At 53.4% G+C, this 26,491-nt stretch overlaps 1 long non-coding RNA gene across 1 annotated transcript in view; it reads right to left on the bottom strand.

The window, feature by feature from the left end:
• LOC140116379 (uncharacterized) overlaps positions 1-26,491 on the bottom strand; it is an 83,093-nt gene that overhangs the window by 43,313 nt on the left and 13,289 nt on the right. The window contains exon 2 of the long non-coding RNA XR_011852744.1: positions 16,634-16,757. This is a non-coding gene — a long non-coding RNA (uncharacterized lncRNA). The remainder of the gene's footprint in view (positions 1-16,633; positions 16,758-26,491) is intronic.

Below are 26,491 nucleotides of genomic sequence, written 5' to 3' on the forward strand. Positions count from 1 at the left end.
ATTACTCTGCTGTACTTGTGTCTGTACTGTCCCCTGTGCCCGGGGATTACTCTGCTGTACTTGTGTCTGTACTGTCCCCTGGTCCCGGGGATTACTCTGCTGTACTTGTGTCTGTACTGTCCCCTGGGCCCGGGGATTACTCTGCTGTACTTGTGTCTGTACTGTCCCCTGTGCCCGGGGATTACTCTGCTGTACTTGTGTCTGTACTGTCCCCTGGGCCCAGGGATTACTCTGCTGTACTTGTGTCTGTACTGTCCCCTGGGCCCGGAGATTACTCTGCTGTACTTGTGTCTGTACTGTCCCCGGGGATTACTCTGCTGTACTTGTGTCTGTACTGTCCCCTGGGCCCGGGGATTACTCTGCTGTACTTGTGTCTGTACTGTCCCCTGGGCCCGGGGATTACTCTGCTGTACTTGTGTCTGTACTGTCCCCCGGGCCCGGGGATTACTCTGCTGTACTTGTGTCTGTACTGTCCCCTGTCCCCGGGGATTACTCTGCTGTACTTGTGTCTGTACTGTCCCCAGGGCCCGGGGATTACTCTGCTGTACTTGTGTCTGTACTGTCCCCTGTCCCCGGGGATCACTCTGCTGTACTTGTGTCTGTACTGTCCCCTGGGCCCGGGGATCACTCTGCTGTACTTGTGTCTGTACTGTCCCCTGTCCCCGGGGATTACTCTGCTGTACTTGTGTCTGTACTGTCCCCTGGGCCCGGGGATTACTCTGCTGTACTTGTGTCTGTACTGTCCCCTGTGCCCGGGGATTACTCTGCTGTACTTGTGTCTGTACTGTCCCCTGTCCCCGGGGATTACTCTGCTGTACTTGTGTCTGTACTGTCCCCTGGGCCCGGGGATTACTCTGCTGTACTTTTGTCTGTCCTGTCTCCTGGGCCCGGGGATCACTCTGCTGTACTTGTGTCTGTACTGTCCCCTGGGCCCGGGGATCACTCTGCTGTACTTGTGTCTGTACTGTCCCCTGTGCCCGGGGATTACTCTGCTGTACTTGTGTCTGTACTGTCCCCTGTGCCCGGGGATTAGTCTGCTGTACTTGTGTCTGTACTGTCCCCTGGGCCCGGGGATTAGTCTGCTGTACTTGTGTCTGTACTGTCCCCTGGGCCCGGGGATTACTCTGCTGTACTTGTGTCTGTACTGTCCCCTGGGCCCGGGGATTACTCTGCTGTACTTGTGTCTGTACTGTCCCCTGTGCCCGGGGATTACTCTGCTGTACTTGTGTCTGTACTGTCCCCTGGGCCCGGGGATTACTCTGCTGTACTTGTGTCTGTACTGTCCCCTGTGCCCGGGGATTAGTCTGCTGTACTTGTGTCTGTACTGTCCCCTGGGCCCGGGGATTACTCTGCTGTACTTGTGTCTGTACTGTCCCCTGGGCCCGGGGATTACTCTGCTGTACTTGTGTCTGTACTGTCCCCTGGGCCCGGGGATTACTCTGCTGTACTTGTGTACTCACAGTATACATGACCCGCACTGATCCCTCTCCCAGTATACAGGACCAGCACTGATCCCCCTCCCAGTATACAGGACCAGCACTGATCCCCCTCCCAGTATACAGGACCAGCACTGATCCCCCTCCCAGTATACAGGACCAGCACTGATCCCCCTCCCAGTATACAGGACCAGCACTGATCCCCCTCCCAGTATACAGGACCAGCACTGATCCCCCTCCCAGTATACAGGACCAGCACTGATCCCCCTCCCAGTATACAGGACCAGCACTGATCCCTCTCCCAGTATACAGGACCAGCACTGATCCCTCTCCCAGTATACAGAACCAGCACTGATCCCTCTCCCAGTATACAGGACCAGCACTGATCCCTCTCCCAGTATACAGGACCAGCACTGATCCCTCTCCCAGTATACAGGACCAGCACTGATCCCTCTCCCAGTATACAGGACCAGCACTGATCCCTCTCCCAGTATACAGGACCAGCACTGATCCCTCTCCCAGTATACAGGACCAGCACTGATCCCTCTCCCAGTATACAGGACCAGCACTGATCCCTCTCCCAGTATACAGGACCAGCACTGATCCCTCTCCCAGTATACAGGACCAGCACTGATCCCTCTCCCAGTATACAGGACCAGCACTGATCCCCCTCCCAGTATACAGGACCAGCACTGATCCCCCTCCCAGTATACAGGACCAGCACTGATCCCTCCCCCAGTATACAGGACCAGCACTGATCCCTCTCCCAGTATACAGGACCAGCACTGATCCCTCTCCCAGTATACAGGACCAGCACTGATCCCTCTCCCAGTATACAGGACCAGCACTGATCCCTCTCCCAGTATACAGGACCAGCACTGATCCCTCTCCCAGTATACAGGACCAGCACTGATCCCTCTCCCAGTATACAGGACCAGCACTGATCCCTCTCCCAGTATACAGGACCAGCACTGATCCCTCTCCGTGGTCTCCACATCCGTAATTTCCATTCTCGTTGCTCAGTGGATGATGGGAGTTGTGCTGGTCGCTCTCCCGGGTGTTATTATAGTCCCCTATTTCCCAGCATCCTCCTGCATTGTCCGGGCTCAGCGCCGCCATCATCCCGATCCGTGACTGCGCTGAGATTGTGCCGGGAATAATAACAGGAGCCGCCGCATATAACGTTACATCCCGGGAGATGTATCCAATTGTATCTAATATCTTGTGTTTATGTTACTTGTTATTGTTATGTTTTATATAATAACCCGTTACCATGGAGACGGGCAGATTATACCACGAGCCAATCACATTACAGGGAAATAGGAAACTGCAAGAGATTCATTACATTACACCGGGGAAAGGCCAAAGAACGTCCTGAGGGGTCAGAGGTCCCCACAGCGTCCGGGTCATACAGCGCTCATGTAATACCGCCATACGGCGCTCATGTAATACCGCCATACGGCGCTCATGTAATACCGCCATACGGCGCTCATGTAATACCGCCATACGGCGCTCATGTAATACCGCCATACGGCGCTCATGTAATACCGCCATACGGCGCTCATGTATTACAGCGCTCATGTAATACCGCCATACAGCGCTCATGTAATACCGCCATACGGCGCTCATGTAATACCGCCATACAGGGCTCATGTATTACAGCGCTCATGTAATACCGCCATACAGCGCTCATGTAATACCGTCATACGGCGCTCATGTAATCCGTCATATGGCGCTCATGTAATCCGTCATACGGCGCTCATGTAATGCCGTCATACGGCGCTCATGTAATACCGTCATACGGCGCTCATGTAATACCGTCATACGGCGCTCATGTAATCCGTCATACGGCGCTCATGTAATGCCGCCATACAGTGCTCATGTAATACCGCCATTCAGTGCTCATGTAATACCGTCATACAGTGCTCATGTAATACCATCATACGGCGCTCATGTAATACCGTCATACGGCGCTCATGTAATACCGTCATACAGCGCTCAAGTAATACCGTCATACAGCGCTCATGTAATACCGTCATACAGCGCTCATGTAATACCATCATACAGCGCTCATGTAATACCGTCATACAGCGCTCATGTAATACCGCCAAACTGCACTCATGTAATACCGCCAAACTGCACTCATGTAATACCGTCATACGGCGCTCATGTATTACAGTCATACGGCGCTCATGTAATACCGCCAAACTGCACTCATGTAATACCGCCAAACTGCACTCATGTAATACCGTCATACAGCGCTCATGTAATACCGTCATACAGCGCTCATGTAATACCGTCATACAGCGCTCATGTAATACCGTCATACAGCGCTCATGTAATACCGCCATACAGCGCTCATGTAATACCGTCATACAGCGCTCATGTAATACCGTCATACAGCTCTCATGTAATACCGTCATACAGCTCTCATGTAATACCGCCATTCAGCGCTCATGTAATACCGCCATTCAGCGCTCATGTAATACCGCCATTCAGCGCTCATGTAATACCGTCATACAGCTCTCATGTAATACCGCCATACAGTGCTCATGTAATACCGCCATACAGTGCTCATGTAATACCGCCATTCAGTGCTCATGTAATACCGCCATTCAGTGCTCATGTAATACCGCCATTCAGTGCTCATGTAATACAGTCATACAGCGCTCATGTAATACAGTCATATAGCGCTCATGTATTACAGTCATACAGCGCTCATGTAATACCGTCATACAGCGCTCATGTAATACCGTCATACAGCGCTCATGTAATACCGTCATACAGCGCTCATGTAATACCGTCATACAGCGCTCATGTAATACCGCCATACAGCGCTCATGTAATACCGCCATACAGCGCTCATGTAATACCGCCATACAGCGCTCATGTAATACCGTCATACAGCGCTCATGTAATACCGTCATACGGCGCTCATGTAATACCGTCATACGGCGCTCATGTAATACCGTCATACGGCGCTCATGTAATACCGTCATACGGCGCTCATGTAATACAGTCATACGGCGCTCATGTAATACAGTCATACAGCGCTCATGTAATACCGTCATACGGCGCTCATGTAATACCGCCATACGGCGCTCATGTAATACCGTCATACGGCGCTCATGTAATGCCGCCATACAGTGCTCATGTAATACCGTCATACGGCGCTCATGTAATACCGTCATACAGCGCTCATGTAATACCGTCATACAGCGCTCATGTAATACCGTCATACAGCGCTCATGTAATACCGTCATACAGTGCTCATGTAATACCGTCATACAGTGCTCATGTAATACCGTCATACAGCGCTCATGTAATACCGTCATACAGCGCTCATGTATTACAGTCATACAGCGCTCATGTAATACCGCCATACGGCGCTCATGTAATACCGTCAAACAGCGCTCATGTAATACCGTCATACAGTGCTCATGTAATACCGTCATACAGTGCTCATGTAATACCGTCATACAGCGCTCATGTAATACCGTCATACAGTGCTCATGTAATACCGTCATACAGTGCTCATGTAATACCGTCATACAGTGCTCATGTAATACCGTCATACAGCGCTCATGTAATACCGTCATACAGCGCTCATGTAATACCGTCATACAGCGCTCATGTATTACAGTCACAGCTTTGTGCTGGGTCACATCTCCTCCCGATTCCTTCTCAGTATTATAATAAGTCACATGACCGGAGTCATTATAACAATCTATTAATAAGCATCAATAAGTGAAAGCTAATGAGGAAAGTATGTGAACCCTCCCGGGTCACATGTCACTCCCTAATTAATGGCTCTCTGTCAGATCTGGGCTCCCGCTGATTAGGGAGAGCAGTTCCCATTCCCCCGCCGCCTCCGAGTATCCAGAAGGGTTAATTATGTCCCAGGGGCCGGAGCCCCGGATGTGATAACGAGTCTGTAACTGCTCCCTGGGTCCTGGGGCGAGCGCCGTGCCCATCGCTGTGCCCCCTCCTCACTGCCCCCGCTTTATCCATGAGAGACCCTCACCCACAGCCCCAACAATCACTGCCACCCCCAATATAGATGCATAGGCTGATAATGGAGGATGGTGGAGGTAGTGATGGTGACCCCGGGTGTATCATTGGTGCAGGGCTCTGATGGTGGAGGTAGTGATGGTGACCCCGGGTCTATCATTGGTGCAGGGCTATGATGGTGGAGGTAGTGATGGTGACCCCGGGTCTATCATTGGTGCAGGGCTCTGATGGTGGAGGTAGTGATGGTGACCCCGGGTGTATCATTGGTGCAGGGCTCTGATGGTGGAGGTAGTGATGGTGACCCCGGGTCTATCATTGGTGCAGGGCTCTGATGGTGGAGGTAGTGATGGTGACCCCGGGTCTATCATTGGTGCTGGGCTCTGATGGTGGAGGTAATGATGGTGACCCCGGGTCTATCATTGGTGCAGGGCTCTGATGGTGGAGGTAGTGATGGTGACCCCGGGTCTATCATTGGTGCAGGGCTCTGATGGTGGAGGTAGTGATGGTGACCCCGGGTGTATCATTGGTGCAGGGCTCTGATGGTGGAGGTAGTGATGGTGACCCCGGGTCTATCATTGGTGCAGGGCTCTGATGGTGGAGGTAGTGATGGTGACCCCGGGTCTATCATTGGTGCAGGGCTCTGATGGTGGAGGTAGTGATGGTGACCCCGGGTGTATCATTGGTGCGGGGCTCTGATGGTGGAGGTAGTGATGGTGACCCCGGGTCTATCATTGGTGCAGGGCTCTGATGGTGGAGGTAGTGATGGTGACCCCGGGTCTATCATTGGTGCAGGGCTCTGATGGTGGAGGTAGTGATGGTGACCCCGGGTCTATCATTGGTGCAGGGCTCTGATGGTGGAGGTAGTGATGGTGACCCCGGGTCTATCATTGGTGCAGGGCTCTGATGGTGGAGGTAGTGATGGTGACCCCGGGTCTATCATTGGTGCAGGGCTCTGATGGTGGAGGTAGTGATGGTGACCCCGGGTCTATCATTGGTGCAGGGCTCTGATGGTGGAGGTAGTGATGGTGACCCCGGGTGTATCATTGGTGCGGGGCTCTGATGGTGGAGGTAGTGATGGTGACCCCGGGTCTATCATTGGTGCAGGGCTCTGATGGTGGAGGTAGTGATGGTGACCCCGGGTCTATCATTGGTGCAGGGCTCTGATGGTGGAGGTAGTGATGGTGACCCCGGGTCTATCATTGGTGCAGGGCTCTGATGGTGGAGGTAGTGATGGTGACCCCGGGTCTATCATTGGTGCAGGGCTCTGATGGTGGAGGTAGTGATGGTGACCCCGGGTCTATCATTGGTGCAGGGCTCTGATGGTGGAGGTAGTGATGGTGACCCCGGGTGTATCATTGGTGCAGGGCTCTGATGGTGGAGGTAGTGATGGTGACCCCGGGTCTATCATTGGTGCAGGGCTCTGATGGTGGAGGTAGTGATGGTGACCCCGGGTCTATCATTGGTGCAGGGCTCTGATGGTGGAGGTAGTGATGGTGACCCCGGGTGTATCATTGGTGCGGGGCTCTGATGGTGGAGGTAGTGATGGTGACCCCGGGTCTATCATTGGTGCAGGGCTCTGATGGTGGAGGTAGTGATGGTGACCCCGGGTCTATCATTGGTGCAGGGCTCTGATGGTGGAGGTAGTGATGGTGACCCCGGGTCTATCATTGGTGCAGGGCTCTGATGGTGGAGGTAGTGATGGTGACCCCGGGTCTATCATTGGTGCAGGGCTCTGATGGTGGAGGTAGTGATGGTGACCCCGGGTCTATCATTGGTGCAGGGCTCTGATGGTGGAGGTAGTGATGGTGACCCCGGGTGTATCATTGGTGCAGGGCTCTGATGGTGGAGGTAGTGATGGTGACCCCGGGTCTATCATTGGTGCGGGGCTGTGATGGTGGAGGTAGTGATGGTGACCCCGGGTGTATCATTGGTGCAGGGCTCTGATGGTGGAGGTAGCGATGGTGACCCCGGGTGTATCATTGGTGCAGGGCTCTGATGGTGGAGGTAGTGATGGTGACCCCGGGTCTATCATTGGTGCAGGGCTCTGATGGTGGAGGTAGTGATAGTGACCCCGGGTCTATCATTGGTGCGGGGCTCTGATGGTGGAGGTAGTGATGGTGACCCCGGGTGTATCATTGGTGCAGGGCTCTGATGGTGGAGGTAGTGATGGTGACCCCGGGTCTATCATTGGTGCAGGGCTCTGATGGTGGAGGTAGTGATGGTGACCCCGGGTCTATCATTGGTGCAGGGCTCTGATGGTGGAGGTAGTGATGGTGACCCCGGGTGTATCATTGGTGCGGGGCTCTGATGGTGGAGGTAGTGATGGTGACCCCGGGTCTATCATTGGTGCGGGGCTCTGATGGTGGAGGTAGTGATGGTGACCCCGGGTGTATCATTGGTGCGGGGCTCTGATGGTGGAGGTAGTGATGGTGACCCCGGGTCTATCATTGGTGCGGGGCTCTGATGGTGGAGGTAGTGATGGTGACCCCGGGTCTATCATTGGTGCAGGGCTCTGATGGTGGAGGTAGCGATGGTGACCCCGGGTCTATCATTGGTGCGGGGCTCTGATGGTGGAGGTAGTGATGGTGACCCCGGGTGTATCATTGGTGCAGGGCTATGATGGTGGAGGTAGTGATGGTGACCCCGGGTCTATCATTGGTGCAGGGCTCTGATGGTGGAGGTAGTGATGGTGACCCCGGGTCTATCATTGGTGCAGGGCTCTGATGGTGGAGGTAGTGATGGTGACCCCGGGTCTATCATTGGTGCAGGGCTCTGATGGTGGAGGTAGTGATGGTGACCCCGGGTCTATCATTGGTGCAGGGCTCTGATGGTGGAGGTACTGATGGTGACATTGATGATGGCAGTCATTAGGGTGACATTGGATCTGTCAGTTACACTGGGTCGCCATGCAGGGGTCCCTACGAATTATAGTGAATATGAATCTATTAATGGTGATGCCTGGAGATGACCCTTGGTGGGTTTTTGGTGGACGGTTATCAATGCTTGTTGTGGTATTTTCGTTGGCACAGAGTTTTGATGATGTGGGTCCTGCTGTTGACGATAAATCTCCTAAAGATGTTGGAATTCAATGGCTCTGGGCCGGTTGGTGGTGCTGCTTCTGTTCTTCAGAGCGGAGATGGTTATGGGTCTCTTGGTGGTGACCGTGGGTTAGTTATTGGTTATGGGCTAAAGTGGTTGGTGCTTGTGGCTCTGTCATTGACACGGAGATTTGATGGTGCTGGTGATAGTAAATCTGTGATGGTGTTGGGCTTGTTGTTGGTTCTGGTTGTGTCACTTTTTCAGAACCTAGATGGTTATGGGTCTCTTGGTGGTTATGGGTTTCTCAGAGCTCACTGCTGTGCTGGTTCTGTCTGGTTCTGGATGACCATGTCAATCATGTTTCTGGAGGGTGAAGCTGTGATTCTTTGGTCCCTGCAGGGTTGCATCGTTAGGATAAGCCTCATTATATCTGCAGGAGTGAATGTTCTGCGTCAGGTAATTAGCTCGTTCATTAACCTTCATCAGGCCACAAGAGATATTTAAATCGCACTCTTGGGGGAGGGAAACCTGTGAGGTCCTCAGTTACGCGAAGCCTCATTTCTAGGTGTTCACTCTTGAGTTCCGGAAAGCCAGGACTGAACCCTTCATATGGAAGAAGTATAGGGAGCGATCTCCACCGCGAGGACCTCTGAGGAGCAGAATATACTGAAGGATTTGGAGACTTTAGTGATGTGTGAGAAGGAGAGAAAGTCTGTACAATCACTGGGCCATAGGACCTGCCTGCTCCCCATATCCAGGGGAGGAATGGAGATACGTGTGGGGAGGTATGAGGTCAGGGATATATGGAGGGGACAGGGTGTGGATAGCTTTGTAGGTCAAGGTGATGATGAGGGCAAGGAATAGTAAAGGTGTAGATGGAGAAGAGCAGGGGTCCCAGGACTGACGTGTAGAGGGGGTAGAGCAGGGGTCCCAGGACAGAGGTGTAGAGGGTGAAGAGCAGGGGTCCCGGGACAGAGGTGTAGAGGGGGTAGAGCAGGGGTCCCAGGACAGAGGTGTAGAGGGTGAGGAGCAGGGGTCCCAGGACAGAGGTGTAGAGGGTGAGGAGCAGGGGTCCCAGGACAGGGGTGTAGAGGGAGAAGAGCAGGGGTCCCAGGACAGAGGTGTAGAGGGGGAGGAGCAGGGGTCCCAGGACAGAGGTGTAGAGGGAGAAGAGCAGGGGTCCCAGGACAGAGGTGTAGAGGGAGAGGAGCAGGGGTCCCAGGACAGAGGTGTAGAGGGTGAAGAGTAGGGGTCCCAGGACAGAGGTGTAGAGGGGGAAGAGCAGGGGTCCCAGGACAGAGGTGTAGAGGGTGAGGAGCAGGGGTCCCAGGACAGAGGTGTAGAGGGAGAAGAGCAGGGGTCCCAGACAGAGGTGTAGATGGAGAAGAGCAGGGGTCCCAGGACAGAGGTGTAGAGGGGGAGGAGCAGGGGTCCCAGGACAGAGGTGTAGAGGGAGAAGAGCAGGGGTCCCAGGACAGAGGTGTAGAGGGAGAGGAGCAGGGGTCCCAGGACAGAGGTGTAGAGGGAGAAGAGCAGGGGTCCCAGGACAGAGGTGTAGATGGTGAAGAGCAGGGGTCCCAGGACAGAGGTGTAGAGGGAGAAGAGCAGGGGTCCCAGGACAGAGGTGTAGAGGGGGAGGAGCAGGGGTCCCAGGACAGAGGTGTAGATGGAGAAGAGCGGGGGTCCCAGGACAGAGGTGTAGATGGAGAAGAGCAGGGGTCCCAGGACAGAGGTGTAGAGGGAGAAGAGCAGGGGTCCCAGGACAGAGGTGTAGATGGTGAAGAGCAGGGGTCCCAGGACAGAGGTGTAGAGGGAGAAGAGCAGGGGTCCCAGGACAGAGGTGTAGATGGAGAAGAGCAGGGGTCCCAGGACAGAGGTGTAGAGGGTGAAGAGCAGGGGTCCCAGGACAGAGGTGTAGATGGAGAAGAGCAGGGGTCCCAGGACAGAGGTGTAGAGGGAGAAGAGCAGGGGTCCCAGGACAGAGGTGTAGAGGGAGAAGAGCAGGGGTCCCAGGACAGAGGTGTAGATGGAGAAGAGCAGGGGTCCCAGGACAGAGGTGTAGAGAAAGAAGAGCAGGGGTCCCAGGACAGAGGTGTAGAGGGAGAAGAGCAGGGGTCCCAGGACAGAGGTGTAGAGGGTGAGGAGCAGGGGTCCCAGGACAGAGGTGTAGAGGATGAAGAGCAGGGGTCCCAGGACAGAGGTGTAGAGGGAGAAGAGCAGGGGTCCCAGGACAGAGGTGTAGATGGAGAAGAGCAGGGGTCCCAGGACAGAGGTGTAGATGGAGAAGAGCAGGGGTCCCAGGACAGAGGTGTAGATGGAGAAGAGCAGGGGTCCCAGGACAGAGGTGTAGATGGAGAAGAGCAAGGGTCCCAGGACAGAGGTGTAGAGGGAGAAGAGCAGGGGTCCCAGGACAGAGGTGTAGAGGGAGAAGAGCAGGGGTCCCAGGACAGAGGTGTAGATGGAGAAGAGCAGGGGTCCCAGGACAGAGGTGTAGATGGAGAAGAGCAGGGGTCCCAGGACAGAGGTGTAGAGGGTGAAGAGCAGGGGTCCCAGGACAGAGGTGTAGATGGAGAAGAGCAGGGGTCCCAGGACAGAGGTGTAGAGGGAGAAGAGCAGGGGTCCCAGGACAGAGGTGTAGAGGGTGAAGAGCAGGGGTCCCAGGACAGAGGTGTAGAGGGAGAAGAGCAGGAGTCCCAGGACAGAGGTGTAGAGGGAGAAGAGCAGGGGTCCCAGGACAGAGGTGTAGAGGGGGAGGAGCAGGGGTCCCAGGACAGAGGTGTAGATGGAGAAGAGCGGGGGTCCCAGGACAGAGGTGTAGAGGGAGAAGAGCAGGGGTCCCAGGACAGAGGTGTAGAGGGAGAAGAGCAGGGGTCCTAGGCCAGGAGTGTAGATGGAGAAGAGCAGGGGTCCCAGGACAGAGGTGTAGATGGAGAAGAGCAGGGGTCCCAGGACAGAGGTGTAGATGGAGAAGAGCAGGGGTCCCAGGACAGAGGTGTAGATGGAGAGGAGCAGGGGTCCCAGGACAGAGGTGTAGAGGGAGAAGAGCAGGGGTCCCAGGACAGAGGTGTAGAGGGAGAAGAGCAGGGGTCCCAGGACAGAGGTGTAGAGGGGGAGAGCAGGGGTCCCAGGACAGAGGTGTAGATGGAGAAGAGCAGGGGTCCCAGGACAGAGGTGTAGATGGAGAAGAGCAGGGGTCCCAGGACAGAGGTGTAGATGGAGAAGAGCAGGGGTCCCAGGACAGAGGTGTAGATGGAGAAGAGCAGGGGTCCCAGGACAGAGGTGTAGATGGTGAAGAGCAGGGGTCCCAGGACAGAGGTGTAGAGGGAGAAGAGCAGGGGTCCCAGGACAGAGGTGTAGATGGAGAAGAGCAGGGGTCCCAGGACAGAGGTGTAGATGGAGAAGAGCAGGGGTCCCAGGACAGAGGTGTAGATGGAGAAGAGCAGGGGTCCCAGGACAGAGGTGTAGAGGGTGAGGAGCAGGGGTCCCAGGACAGAGGTGTAGATGGAGAAGAGCAGGGGTCCCAGGACAGAGGTGTAGAGGGGGAAGAGCAGGGGTCCCAGGACAGAGGTGTAGATGGAGAAGAGCAGGGGTCCTAGGACAGAGGTGTAGAGGGTGAAGAGCAGGGGTCCCAGGACAGAGGTGTAGATGGAGAAGAGCAGGGGTCCCAGGACAGAGGTGTAGAGGGAGAAGAGCAGGGGTCCCAGGACAGAGGTGTAGATGGAGAAGAGCAGGGGTCCCAGGACAGAGGTGTAGATGGAGAAGAGCAGGGGTCCCAGGACAGAGGTGTAGAGGGGGAGGAGCAGGGGTCCCAGGACAGAGGTGTAGAGGGTGAAGAGTAGGGGTCCCAGGCCAGAGGTGTAGATGGAGAAGAGCAGGGGTCCCAGGACAGAGGTGTAGAGGGTGAAGAGCAGGGGTCCCAGGACAGAGGTGTAGAGGGAGAAGAGCAGGGGTCCCAGGACAGAGGTGTAGATGGAGAGGAGCAGGGGTCCCAGGACAGAGGTGTAGAGGGAGAAGAGCAGGGGTCCCAGGACAGAGGTGTAGAGGGAGAAGAGCAGGGGTCCCAGGACAGAGGTGTAGAGGGAGAAGAGCAGGGGTCCCAGGACAGAGGTGTAGAGGGAGAAGAGCAGGGGTCCCAGGACAGAGGTGTAGAGGGAGAAGAGCAGGGGTCCCAGGACAGAGGTGTAGATGGAGAAGAGCAGGGGTCCCAGGACAGAGGTGTAGAGGGAGAAGAGCAGAGGTCCCAGGCCAGAGGTGTAGAGGGAGAAGAGCAGGGGTCCCAGGACAGAGGTGTAGAGGGGGAGGAGCAGGGGTCCCAGGACAGAGGTGTAGATGGAGAAGAGCAGGGGTCCCAGGACAGAGGTGTAGAGGGAGAAGAGCAGGGGTCCCAGGACAGAGGTGTAGAGGGAGAAGAGCAGGGGTCCCAGGACAGAGGTGTAGAGGGAGAAGAGCAGGGGTCCTAGGCCAGGAGTGTAGATGGAGAAGAGCAGGGGTCCCAGGACAGAGGTGTAGATGGAGAAGAGCAGGGCTCCCAGGACAGAGGTGTAGATGGAGAAGAGCAGGGGTCCCAGGACAGAGGTGTAGAGGGAGAAGAGCAGGGGTCCCAGGACAGAGGTGTAGAGGGAGAAGAGCAGGGGTCCCAGGACAGAGGTGTAGAGGGAGAAGAGCAGGGGTCCCAGGACAGAGGTGTAGAGGGAGAAGAGCAGGGGTCCCAGGACAGAGGTGTAGAGGGAGAAGAGCAGGGGTCCCAGGACAGAGGTGTAGATGGAGAAGAGCAGGGGTCCCAGGACAGAGGTGTAGAGGGAGAAGAGCGGGGGTCCCAGGACAGAGGTGTAGGGGGAGAAGAGCAGGGGTCCCAGGACAGAGGTGTAGAGGGTGAGGAGCAGGGGTCCCAGGACAGAGGTGTAGAGGGAGAAGAGCAGGGGTCCCAGGACAGAGGTGTAGAGGGAGAAGAGCAGGGCTCCCAGGACAGAGGTGTAGAGGGAGAAGAGCAGGGGTCCCAGGACAGAGGTGTAGAGGGTGAAGAGCAGGGGTCCCAGGACAGAGGTGTAGAGGGGGAGGAGCAGGGGTCCCAGGACAGAGGTGTAGAGGGAGGAGAGCAGGGGTCCCAGGACAGAGGTGTAGATGGGGAAGAGCAGGGGTCCCAGGCCAGAGGTGTAGAGGGAGAAGAGCAGGGGTCCCAGGACAGAGGTGTAGAGGGAGAAGAGCAGGGGTCCCAGGACAGAGGTGTAGAGGGAGAAGAGCAGGGGTCCCAGGACAGAGGTGTAGAGGGAGAAGAGCAGGGGTCCCAGGACAGAGGTGTAGATGGAGAAGAGCAGGGGTCCCAGGACAGAGGTGTAGATGGAGAAGAGCAGGGGTCCCAGGACAGAGGTGTAGAGGGAGAAGAGCAGGGGTCCCAGGACAGAGGTGTAGATGGTGAAGAGCAGGGGTCCCAGGACAGAGGTGTAGAGGGAGAAGAGCAGGGGTCCCAGGACAGAGGTGTAGAGGGAGAAGAGCAGGGGTCCCAGGACAGAGGTGTAGAGGGAGAAGAGCAGGGGTCCCGGGACAGAGGTGTAGAGCAGGGAGATCAGGGGTCCCAGGACAGAGGTGTAGAGGGAGAAGAGCAGGGGTCCCGGGACAGAGGTGTAGAGCAGGGAGATCAGGGGTCCCAGGACAGAGGGGGTGAGGATCAGGGGTCCCAGGACAGAGGTGTATAGGGGGAGATCAGGGGTCCCAGGACAGAGGGGGAGGTGAGGAGGTGTGAGAGCGATGGACACGTTTGGTTGGAGAGGTATGATGAGGTCCAGGAGAGTTCTGCTCGGTTTAGCGGGGATGAGGAGCGTCTTCCTCTGGGCCAGTGGTGGCCATGTCTCCATGTGTCACTGATGTCCCCGGCTCGTTTCTGGGTAATTGTCAGGTTTCCGGTCCTGTAGAATATTTCTGGAGCCGGGAGCAGAGAGTGGGACCAGCACCTGCTGAACAAACACGTCCCGGAGCTATCAGCACCGGAGGCTCCACAGAGGCGCCGCTCGTATCTCCGGGGTGTTTACAGGGTCAACGAAAGGAGATTGAATCCAGTGTATCCAAGGGAGAACGGGAGATACATATTACAGCCTCCTCCTCCTGCGGTGTACGCCCGGCGGGTTACGGAGGGTACACCTGGACTGGTGGAGGATGTTGTGGAGGTGTAAGGGGTTAATAATTATAAGTGCACTTTAGGGGGAGGAGGTTTGCTGCAGAGCACTTCCCTCCTCCCCTCTTGTTTTCTGTATATAAGGGGAGCGAGTCTCCTCCCCCTTCCTCTCTTGATAGCAGCAGCCCCTCCCCCCCTCCCTCCCTAATTTATTGGTTGTTCTGTTTTACTGTTTTGTATATTTTGTGTTTTTCTTTAGTTCTGAAGTCCCAGCAGGCGGAACGTGGAGATGTGTGATGTGCACTTTGCTCGTCTGGCCGACTTGCCATCTGGGAGTCCATAGTGCAGTCCCGAGCCGTTACTGTTGGATGGAGATTTCCTGCACTGAAAGTGCCTAATGTTTTCACTAATGTTGGACATTGTTAAAGAATAATTGTTAATAAATTATTTGACCGGTTTTCCACAACATGAGCCTCAATGTCAGTGTTATCCGGGATTACTACGCGCTGATTGAAGTGGTTTCGTGTATCACAGACTCTGGCCTGGGGGGGGGGTCTCCTGTATCACAGACTCTGGCCTGGGGGGGGGGGGGGGTCTCGTGTATCACAGACTCTGGCCTTGGGGGGGGGGGGGGGGGGTCTCGTGTATCACAGACTCTGATACACGAGACCCCCCCCCCGCCAGAGCAGAGTCTGTGATACACGAGACCCCCCCCCCGCCAGAGCAGAGTCTGTGATACAGGAGACCCCCCCCCCCCCGCCAGAGCACAGACTCTGCTCTGGCGGGGGGGGGGGTCTCGTGTATCACAGACTCTGCTCTGGCGGGGGGGGGGGTCTCGTGTATCACAGACTCTGCTCTGGCGGGGGGGGGGGGTCTCGTGTATCACAGACTCTGGCCTGGGGGGGGTCTCGTGTATCACAGACTCTGGCCTGGGGGGGGTCTCGTGTATCACAGACTCTGGCCTGGGGGGGGTCTCGTGTATCACAGACTCTGGCCTGGGGGGGGTCTCGTGTATCACAGACTCTGGCCTGGGGGGGGTCTCGTGTATCACAGACTCTGGCCTGGGGGGGGTCTCGTGTATCACAGACTCTGGCCTGGGGGGGGTCTCGTGTATCACAGACTCTGGCCTGGGGGGGGTCTCGTGTATCACAGACTCTGGCCTGGGGGGGGGGGGGGGATCTCGTGTATCACAGACTCTGGCCTGGGGGGGGGGGGTCTCGTGTGTCACAGACTCTGGCCTGGGGGGGGGACGGTAGGCCTGCGGCTCTAGTAGTCCCTGGGATTAGTATGTGCGGCAGCGCTGGCGTGCGTCTCTGACTGACACACCAGGAGATCTGACCATGTGCTTTCCCCCAGCAGGGGTATTTATACTGCCCCTGGTCAGGTGGTCACCCCTCTCCAATCACACTCCAGCTAACATAGCAGACAGATTATTGGCTAATTACACACCAGTTAACTGTTGCCTTTCCAGACAGAATTTACAGCTGCAATTACATGATGTCTACGGTCTCCCTAACAGCCCCTGACCAAGAGAGGGCGCTATGAGCAACATCCCAGCTGCTTATGCATTGGCAGGGGTGTTGCATACCCCCTTGGTGATTGAAAGAGCCGCCCACAACTCCCAGTAACTCCCTACTGGTCATCTTCTAGTTACCAATCCCTCTCCTCTACAATGTATACGTAATGCAGCAGCCGGGCTCGTCTATCACACCAAACACTACACAGATGCCTCCAGTCTGTGCCGGTCACTGCACTGGCTGCCCGTCTCCTATAAAATAATCACCCTCATCCACACAGCTCTGCACAGTGCTGCTCCTCCCTATCTCTCTTCTATCTCCCTTCCCGTGCTCTTCCATCTGCCAGTGACATTAGATTCATCTCTACCATAATTCTAACCTCTTATGCACGTCTCCAGGACTTCTCCCGAGCTGCACCAATTCTCTGGAATGCCCTTCCCCGGATTCTCAGACTAATCCTCACCCTCCAATGTTTCAGACCTGCTCTTATATCCCATCTCTTAGGCAGATGTATAACTCACTAACTGCATGATGTCACCTCTCCCTTTACTGATCCATCCTGTGTCCTATCTCCCGTCTGTTATCCGGCAAACAGCAGATCTATACAAGCTCCCGGCTTCTCCGCAGTCACTTTCACCTTAGATCCTGTAAATAAGATGCGGGTGATGGCTGGTGCAAGCTGCAACATCTTTATTTATTAAATGATTTAATAATGTTCCCTTATAAAGAATGGCTGGACCATTATACAACATCTTGTATCACCCCTCATCCTCATAGACTGTAAGCTCTTGTGTCACCCCCTCATCCTCATAGACTGTAAGCTCTTGTGTCCCCCCTCATCCTCATAGACTGTAAGCTCTTGTGTCACCCCCTCATCCTCATAGACTGTAAGCTCTTGTGTCACCCCCTCATCCTCATAGACTGTAAGCTCTTGTGTCACCCCCTCATCCTCATAGACTGTAAGCTCTTGTGTCCCCCCTCATCCTCATAGACTGTAAGCTCTTGTGTCACCCCCTCATCCTCATAGACTGTAAGCTCTTGTGTCACCCCCTCATCCTCATAGACTGTAAGCTCTTGTGTCACCCCCTCATTCTCATAGACTGTAAGCTCTTGTGTCCTCCCTCATCCTCATAGACTGTAAGCTCTTGTGTCCCCCCTCATCCTCATAGACTGTAAGCTCTTGTGTCCCCCCTCATCCTTATAGACTGTAAGCTCTTGTATCACCCCCTCATCCTCATAGACTGTAAGCTCTTGTGTCACCCCCTCATCCTCATAGACTGTAAGCTCTTGTGTCTCCCCTCATCATCATAGACTGTAAGCTCTTGTGTCACCCCTTCATCCTCATAGACTGTAAGCTCTTGTGTCACCCCCTCATCCTCAAAGACTGTAAGCTCTTGTGTCACCCCCTCATCCTCATAGACTGTAAGCTCTTGTGTCACCCCCTCATCCTCATAGACTGTAAGCTCTTGTGTCACCCCTTCATCCTCATAGACTGTAAGCTCTTGTGTCAGCCCCTCATCCTCATAGACTGTAAGCTCTTGTGTCACCCCCTCATCCTCATAGACTGTAAGCTCTTGTGTCACCCCTCATCCTCATAGACTGTAAGCTCTTGTGTCCCCCTCATCCTCATAGACTGTAAGCTCTTGTGTCACCCCCTCATCCTCATAGATTGTAAGCTCTTGTGTCCTCCCCTCATCCTCATAGATTGTAAGCTCTTGTGTCCTCCCCTCATCCTCATAGACTGTAAGCTCTTGTGTCCCCCTCATCCTCATAGACTGTAAGCTCTTGTGTCACCCCCTCATCCTCATAGACTGTAAGCTCTTGTGTCACCCCTCATCCTCATAGACTGACAAGTCTAAGGTTATTGGCCGGTGTGGGGTCAGTATTAGTGGTTATTGGCCGGTGTGGGGTCAGTATTAGTGGTTATTGGCCGGTGTGGGGTCAGTATTAGTGGTTATTGGCCGGTGTGGGGGTCAGTATTAGTGGTTATTGGCCGGTGTGGGGGTCAGTATTAGTGGTTATTGGCCGGTGTGGGGGTCAGTATTAGTGGTTATTGGCCGGTGTGGGGGTCAGTATTAGTGGTTATTGGCCGGTGTGGGGGTCAGTATTAGTGGTTATTGGCCGGTGTGGGGGTCAGTATTAGTGGTTATTGGCCGGTGTGGGGTCAGTATTAGTGGTTATTGGCCGGTGTGGGGGTCAGTATTAGTGGTTATTGGCCGGTGTGGGGTCAGTATTAGTGGTTATTGGCCGGTGTGGGGTCAGTATTAGTGGTTATTGGCCGGTGTGGGGTCGGTATTAGTGGTTATTGGCCGGTGTGGGGGTCAGTATTAGTGGTTATTGGCCGGTGTGGGGGTCAGTATAAGTGGTTATTGGCCGGTGTGGGGTCGGTATTAGTGGTTATTGGCCGGTGTGGGGTCGGTATTAGTGGTTATTGGCCGGTGTGGGGGTCAGTATTAGTGGTTATTGGCCGGTGTGGGGTCAGTATTAGTGGTTATTGGCCGGTGTGGGGGTCAGTATTAGTGGTTATTGGCCGGTGTGGGGGTCAGTATTAGTGGTTATTGGCCAGTGTGGGGTCGGTATTAGTGGTTATTGGCCGGTGTGGGGTCAGTATTAGTGGTTATTGGCCGGTGTGGGGGTCAGTATTAGTGGTTATTGGCCGGTGTGGGGTCAGTATTAGTGGTTATTGGCCGGTGTGGGGTCGGTATTAGTGGTTATTCCCCGGTGTGGGGGTCAGTATTAGTGGTTATTGGCCGGTGTGGGAGTCAGTATTAGTGGTTATTGGCCGGTGTGGGGTCAGTATTGGTGGTTATTGGCCGGTGTGGGGTCAGTATTAGAGGTTATTGGCCGGTGTGGGGTCGGTATTAGTGGTTATTGGCCGGTGTGGGGTCAGTATTAGTGGTTATTGGCCGGTGTGGGGTCAGTATTAGTGGTTATTGGCCGGTGTGGGGTCGGTATTAGTGGTTATTGGCCGGTGTGGGGTCAGTATTAGTGGTTATTGGCCGGTGTGGGGTCGGTATTAGTGGTTATTGGCCGGTGTGGGGGTCAGTATTAGTGGTTATTGGCCGGTGTGGGGTCAGTATTAGTGGTTATTGGCCGGTGTGGGGTCAGTATTAGTGGTTATTGGCCGGTGTGGGGTCGGTATTAGTGGTTATTGGCCGGTGTGGGGTCGGTATTAGTGGTTATTGGCCGGTGTGGGGTCAGTATTGGTGGTTATTGGCCGGTGTGGGGGTCAGTATTAGTGGTTATTGGCCGGTGTGGGGTCAGTATTAGTGGTTATTCCCCGGTGTGGGGGTCAGTATTAGTGGTTATTCCCCGGTGTGGGGTCGGTATTAGTGGTTATTGGCCGGTGTGGGGTCGGTATTAGTGGTTATTCCCCGGTGTGGGGTCGGTATTAGTGGTTATTGGCCGGTGTGGGGTCAGTATTGGTGGTTATTGGCCGGTGTGGGGGTCAGTATTAGTGGTTATTGGCCGGTGTGGGGTCAGTATTAGTGGTTATTCCCCGGTGTGGGGGTCAGTATTAGTGGTTATTCCCCGGTGTGGGGGTCAGTATTAGTGGTTATTGGCCGGTGTGGGGTCGGTATTAGTGGTTATTGGCCGGTGTGGGGTCAGTATTGGTGGTTATTGGCCGGTGTGGGGGTCAGTATTAGTGGTTATTGGCCGGTGTGGGGTCAGTATTAGTGGTTATTCCCCGGTGTGGGGGTCAGTATTAGTGGTTATTCCCCGGTGTGGGGTCGGTATTAGTGGTTATTGGCCGGTGTGGGGTCAGTATTAGAGGTTATTGGCCGGTGTGGGGTTCAGTATTAGTGGTTATTCCCCGGTGTGGGGTCAGTATTAGTGGTTATTGGCCGGTGTGGGGTCGGTATTAGTGGTTATTGGCCGGTGTGGGGTCAGTATTAGAGGTTATTGGCCAGTGTGGGGTCAGTATTAGTGGTTATTCCCTGGTGTGGGGTCGGTATTAGTGGTTATTCCCTGGTGTGGGGTCGGTATTAGTGGTTATTGCCCGGTTTGGGGCCATCCAGGTCCCTGTATATCACCCACATATAGTGGAGTGCTGTACACCGGGCAGAGCGCCCCCATGTTGTCTTACTGCCTCCATGTGATGGTGATGCGAGGCCCCCGCACTGCCCCCGGGGCCCCGGATCCTCCTCCTACAGAGCGGAGATGTAATTAGGTCACATGACCGCGGGCCAGGAGCCGCTCATTTATCAGGGTCCCGAGGTGCGGCCCCTGCAGGACTGGAACACGTCTCCACATAACGAGGTCTCAGATAATTAGGACCCTAACGAGACCAATCATTAAAACATATTCTTTTATAACATTCCAAACAATAATCCATACTCCAGTCACACCCAAAGCTGCAATCAGCAGGGACTGATGCTATAGTATGTGTTATACTCCAGTCACACCCAGAGCTGCACTGAGCAGGGACTGATGCTATAGTATGTGTTATACTCCAGTCACACCCAGAGCTGCACTGAGCAGGGACTAATGACATAGTATGTGTTATACTCCAGTCACACCCAGAGCTGCACTGAGCAGGGACTGATGCCATAGTATGTGTTATACTCCAGTCACACCCAGAGCTGCACTGAGCAGGGACTGATGCTATAGTATGTATTATACTCCAGTCACACCCAGAGCTGCACTGAGCAGGGACTGATGCTATAGTATGTGTTATACTCCAGTCACACCCAGAGCTGCACTGAGCAGGGACTAATGACATAGTATGTGTTATACTCCAGTCACACCCAGAGCTGCACTGAGCAGGGACTGATGCTATAGTATGTGTTATACTCCAGTCACACCCAGAGCTGCACTGAGCAGGGACTAATGACATAGTATGTGTTATACTCCAGTCACACCCAGAGCTGCACTGAGCAGGGACTGATGCTATAGTATGTGTTATACTCCAGTCACACCCAGAGCTGCAATCAGCAGGGACTGATGCCGTAGTATGTGTTATACTCCAGTCACACCCAGAGCTGCACTGAGCAGGGACTGATGCTATAGTATGTGTTATACTCCAGTCACACCCCAAGCTGCACTGAGCAGGGACTGATGCTATAGTATGTGTTATACTCCAGTCACACCCAAAGCTGCACTGAGCAGGGACTGATGCTATAGTATGTGTTATACTCCAGTCACACCCAGAGCTGCACTGAGCAGGGACTGATGTCATAGTATGTGTTATACTCCAGTCACACCCAGAGCTGCACTGACAGTCCCACTGTCATAGTATGTGTTATACTCCAGTCACACCCAGAGCTGCACTGACAGTCCCACTGTCATAGTATGTATTATACTCCAGTCACACCCAGAGCTGCACTGACAGTCCCACTGTCATAGTATGTATTATACTCCAGTCACACCCAGAGCTGCACTGACAGTCCCACTGTCATAGTATGTATTATACTCCAGTCACACCCAGAGCTGCACTGACAGTCCCACTGTTATAGTATGTATTATACTCCAGTCACACCCAGAGCTGCACTGACAGTCCCACTGTCATAGTATGTATTATACTCCAGTCACACCCAGAGCTGCACTGACAGTCCCACTGTCATAGTATGTATTATACTCCAGTCACACCCAGAGCTGCACTGAGCAGGGACTGATGCTATAGTATGTGTTATACTCCAGTCATACCCAGAGCTGCACTGACAGTCCCACTGTCATAGTATGTGTTATACTCCAGTCACACCCAGAGCTGCACTCACAATCCTGCTGTTATAGTATGTGTTATACTCCAGTCACACCCAGAGCTGCACTCACAGTCCCACTGTCATAGTATGTGTTATACTCCAGTCACACCCAGAGCTGCACTGTGCAGGGACTTATGCTATAGTATGTGTTATACTCCAGTCACACCCAGAGCTGCACTGAGCAGGGACTGATGCTATAGTATGTATTATACTCCAGTCACACCCAGAGCTGCACTGAGCAGGGACTGATGCTATAGTATGTGTTATACTCCAGTCACACCCAGAGCTGCACTGAGCAGGGACTGATGCTATAGTATGTATTATACTCCAGTCACACCCAGAGCTGCACTGAGCAGGGACTGATGCCATAGTATGTGTTATACTCCAGTCACACCCAAAGCTGCACTCAGCAGGGACTGATGCTATAGTATGTATTATACTCCAGTCACACCCAGAGCTGCACTGAGCAGGGACTGATGCTATAGTATGTGTTATACTCCAGTCACACCCAGAGCTGCACTCAGCAGGGACTGATGCTATAGTATGTATTATACTCCAGTCACACCCAGAGCTGCACTGAGCAGGGACTGATGCTATAGTATGTGTTATACTACAGTCACACCCAGAGCTGCACTCAGCAGGGACTGATGCCATAGTATGTGTTATACTCCAGTCACACCCAGAGCTGCACTGAGCAGGGACTGATGCTATAGTATGTATTATACTCCAGTCACACCCAGAGCTGCACTGAGCAGGGACTGATGCCATAGTATGTGTTATACTCCAGTCACACCCAAAGCTGCACTCAGCAGGGACTGATGCCATAGTATGTGTTATAATCCAGTCACACCCAGAGCTGCACTGAGCAGGGACTGATGCTATAGTATGTATTATACTCCAGTCACACCCAGAGCTGCACTGAGCAGGGACTGATGCTATAGTATGTGTTATACTCCAGTCACACCCAGAGCTGCACTGAGCAGGGACTGATGCCATAGTATGTGTTATACTCCAGTCACACCCAGAGCTGCACTGAGCAGGGACTGATGCCATAGTATGTATTATACTCCAGTCACACCCAGAGCTGCACTGAGCAGGGACTGATGCCATAGTATGTGTTATACTCCAGTCACACCCAGAGCTGCACTGAGCAGGGACTGATGCTATAGTATGTATTATACTCCAGTCACACCCAGAGCTGCACTGAGCAAGGACTGATGCTATAGTATATATTATACTCCAGTCACACCCAGAGCTGCACTGAGCAGGGACTGATGCTATAGTATGTGTTATACTCCAGTCACACCCAGAGTTGCACTCACAGTCCCGCTGTCATAGTATGTATTATACTCCAGTCACACCCAGAGCTGCACTGAGCAGGGACTGATGCTATAGTATGTATTATACTCCAGTCACACCCAGAGCTGCACTGAGCAGGGACTGATGCTATAGTATATATTATACTCCAGTCACACCCAGAGCTGCACTGAGCAGGGACTGATGCCATAGTATGTGTTATACTCCAGTCACACCCAGAGCTGCACTGAGCAGGGACTGATGCTATAGTATGTGTTATACTCCAGTCACACCCAGAGCTGCACTGTGCAGGGACTTATGCTATAGTATGTATTATACTCCAGTCACACCCAGAGCTGCACTGAGCAGGGACTGATGCTATAGTATGTATTATACTCCAGTCACACCCAGAGCTGCACTGAGCAGGGACTGATGCTATAGTATATATTATACTCCAGTCACACCCAGAGCTGCACTGAGCAGGGACTGATGCCATAGTATGTGTTATACTCCAGTCACACCCAGAGCTGCACTGAGCAGGGACTGATGCCATAGTATGTATTATACTCCAGTCACACCCAGAGCTGCACTGAGCAGGGACTGATGCCATAGTATGTGTTATACTCCAGTCACACCCAGAGCTGCACTGAGCAGGGACTGATGCTATAGTATGTATTATACTCCAGTCACACCCAGAGCTGCACTGAGCAGGGACTGATGCTATAGTATATATTATACTCCAGTCACACCCAGAGCTGCACTGAGCAGGGACTGATGCTATAGTATGTATTATACTCCAGTCACACCCAGAGCTGCACTGAGCAGGGACTGATGCTATAGTATATATTATACTCCAGTCACACCCAGAGCTGCACTGAGCAGGGACTGATGCTATAGTATGTGTTATACTCCAGTCACACCCAGAGCTGCACTCACAGTCCCGCTGTCATAGTATGTATTATACTCCAGTCACACCCAGAGCTGCACTGAGCAGGGACTGATGCTATAGTATGTATTATACTCCAGTCACACCCAGAGCTGCACTGAGCAGGGACTGATGCTATAGTATGTATTATACTCCAGTCACACCCAGAGCTGCACTGAGCAGGGACTGATGCTATAGTATGTGTTATACTCCAGTCACACCCAGAGCTGCACTCACAGTCCTGCTGTCATAGTATGTATTATACTCCAGTCACACCCAGAGCTGCACTGAGCAGGGACTGATGCCATAGTATGTGTTATACTCCAGTCACACCCAGAGCTGCACTGAGCAGGGACTGATGCTATAGTATGTGTTATACTCCAGTCACACCCAGAGCTGCACTGAGCAGGGACTGATGCTATAGTATGTATTATACTCCAGTCACACCCAGAGCTGCACTGAGCAGGGACTGATGCTATAGTATGTATTATACTCCAGTCACACCCAGAGCTGCACTGAGCAGGGACTGATGCTATAGTATGTGTTATACTCCAGTCACACCCAGAGCTGCACTCACAGTCCCGCTGTCATAGTATGTATTATACTCCAGTCACACCCAGAGCTGCACTGAGCAGGGACTGATGCTATAGTATATATTATACTCCAGTCACACCCAGAGCTGCACTGAGCAGGGACTGATGCTATAGTATGTATTATACTCCAGTCACACCCAGAGCTGCACTGAGCAGGGACTGATGCTATAGTATATATTATACTCCAGTCACACCCAGAGCTGCACTGAGCAGGGACTGATGCTATAGTATGTGTTATACTCCAGTCACACCCAGAGCTGCACTCACAGTCCCGCTGTCATAGTATGTATTATACTCCAGTCACACCCAGAGCTGCACTGAGCAGGGACTGATGCTATAGTATATATTATACTCCAGTCACACCCAGAGCTGCACTGAGCAGGGACTGATGCTATAGTATGTGTTATACTCCAGTCACACCCAGAGCTGCACTCACAGTCCCGCTGTCATAGTATGTATTATACTCCAGTCACACCCAGAGCTGCACTGAGCAGGGACTGATGCTATAGTATATATTATACTCCAGTCACACCCAGAGCTGCACTGAGCAGGGACTGATGCTATAGTATGTATTATACTCCAGTCACACCCAGAGCTGCACTGAGCAGGGACTGATGCTATAGTATATATTATACTCCAGTCACACCCAGAGCTGCACTGAGCAGGGACTGATGCTATAGTATGTGTTATACTCCAGTCACACCCAGAGCTGCACTCACAGTCCCGCTGTCATAGTATGTATTATACTCCAGTCACACCCAGAGCTGCACTGAGCAGGGACTGATGCTATAGTATATATTATACTCCAGTCACACCCAGAGCTGCACTGAGCAGGGACTGATGCTATAGTATGTATTATACTCCAGTCACACCCAGAGCTGCACTGAGCAGGGACTGATGCTATAGTATGTGTTATACTCCAGTCACACCCAAAGCTGCACTCAGCAGGGACTGATGCTATAGTATGTATTATACTCCAGTCACACCCAGAGCTGCACTGAGCAGGGACTGATGCTATAGTATATATTATACTCCAGTCACACCCAGAGCTGCACTGAGCAGGGACTGATGCTATAGTATGTGTTATACTCCAGTCACACCCAGAGCTGCACTCACAGTCCCGCTGTCATAGTATGTATTATACTCCAGTCACACCCAGAGCTGCACTGAGCAGGGACTGATGCTATAGTATATATTATACTCCAGTCACACCCAGAGCTGCACTGAGCAGGGACTGATGCTATAGTATGTGTTATACTCCAGTCACACCCAGAGCTGCACTCACAGTCCCGCTGTCATAGTATGTATTATACTCCAGTCACACCCAGAGCTGCACTGAGCAGGGACTGATGCCATAGTATGTATTATACTCCAGTCACACCCAGAGCTGCACTGAGCAGGGACTGATGCCATAGTATGTATTATACTCCAGTCACACCCAGAGCTGCACTCACTGTCCTGCTGTCATAGTATGTGGGGGGTCAGCGCTGATCCCTGGAGACGAGACTATTACGAGACGCCAGACTGCCATGGAGACCGCGGTTACTGGTGGGGGGCATAGGGGGCAGTATTACATGGTAATTACTGGTGAGGAGCATAGGGGGCGGTATTACATGGTAATTACTGGTGGGGGGCATAGGGGGCAGTGTTACATGATAATTACTGGTGGGGGGCATAGGGGGCAGTATTACATGGTAATTACTGGTGGGGGGCATAGGGGGCAGTATTACATGGTAATTACTGGTGGGGGGCATAGGTGGCAGTATTACATGGTAATTACTGGTGGGGGGCATAGGGGGCAGTATTACATGGTAATTACTGGTGGGGGGCATAGGGGGCAGTATTACATGGTAATTACTGGTG

This window comes from Engystomops pustulosus, chromosome 2, assembly GCF_040894005.1.
Source record: "Engystomops pustulosus chromosome 2, aEngPut4.maternal, whole genome shotgun sequence".
Classification (NCBI taxonomy): domain Eukaryota; kingdom Metazoa; phylum Chordata; class Amphibia; order Anura; family Leptodactylidae; genus Engystomops; species Engystomops pustulosus.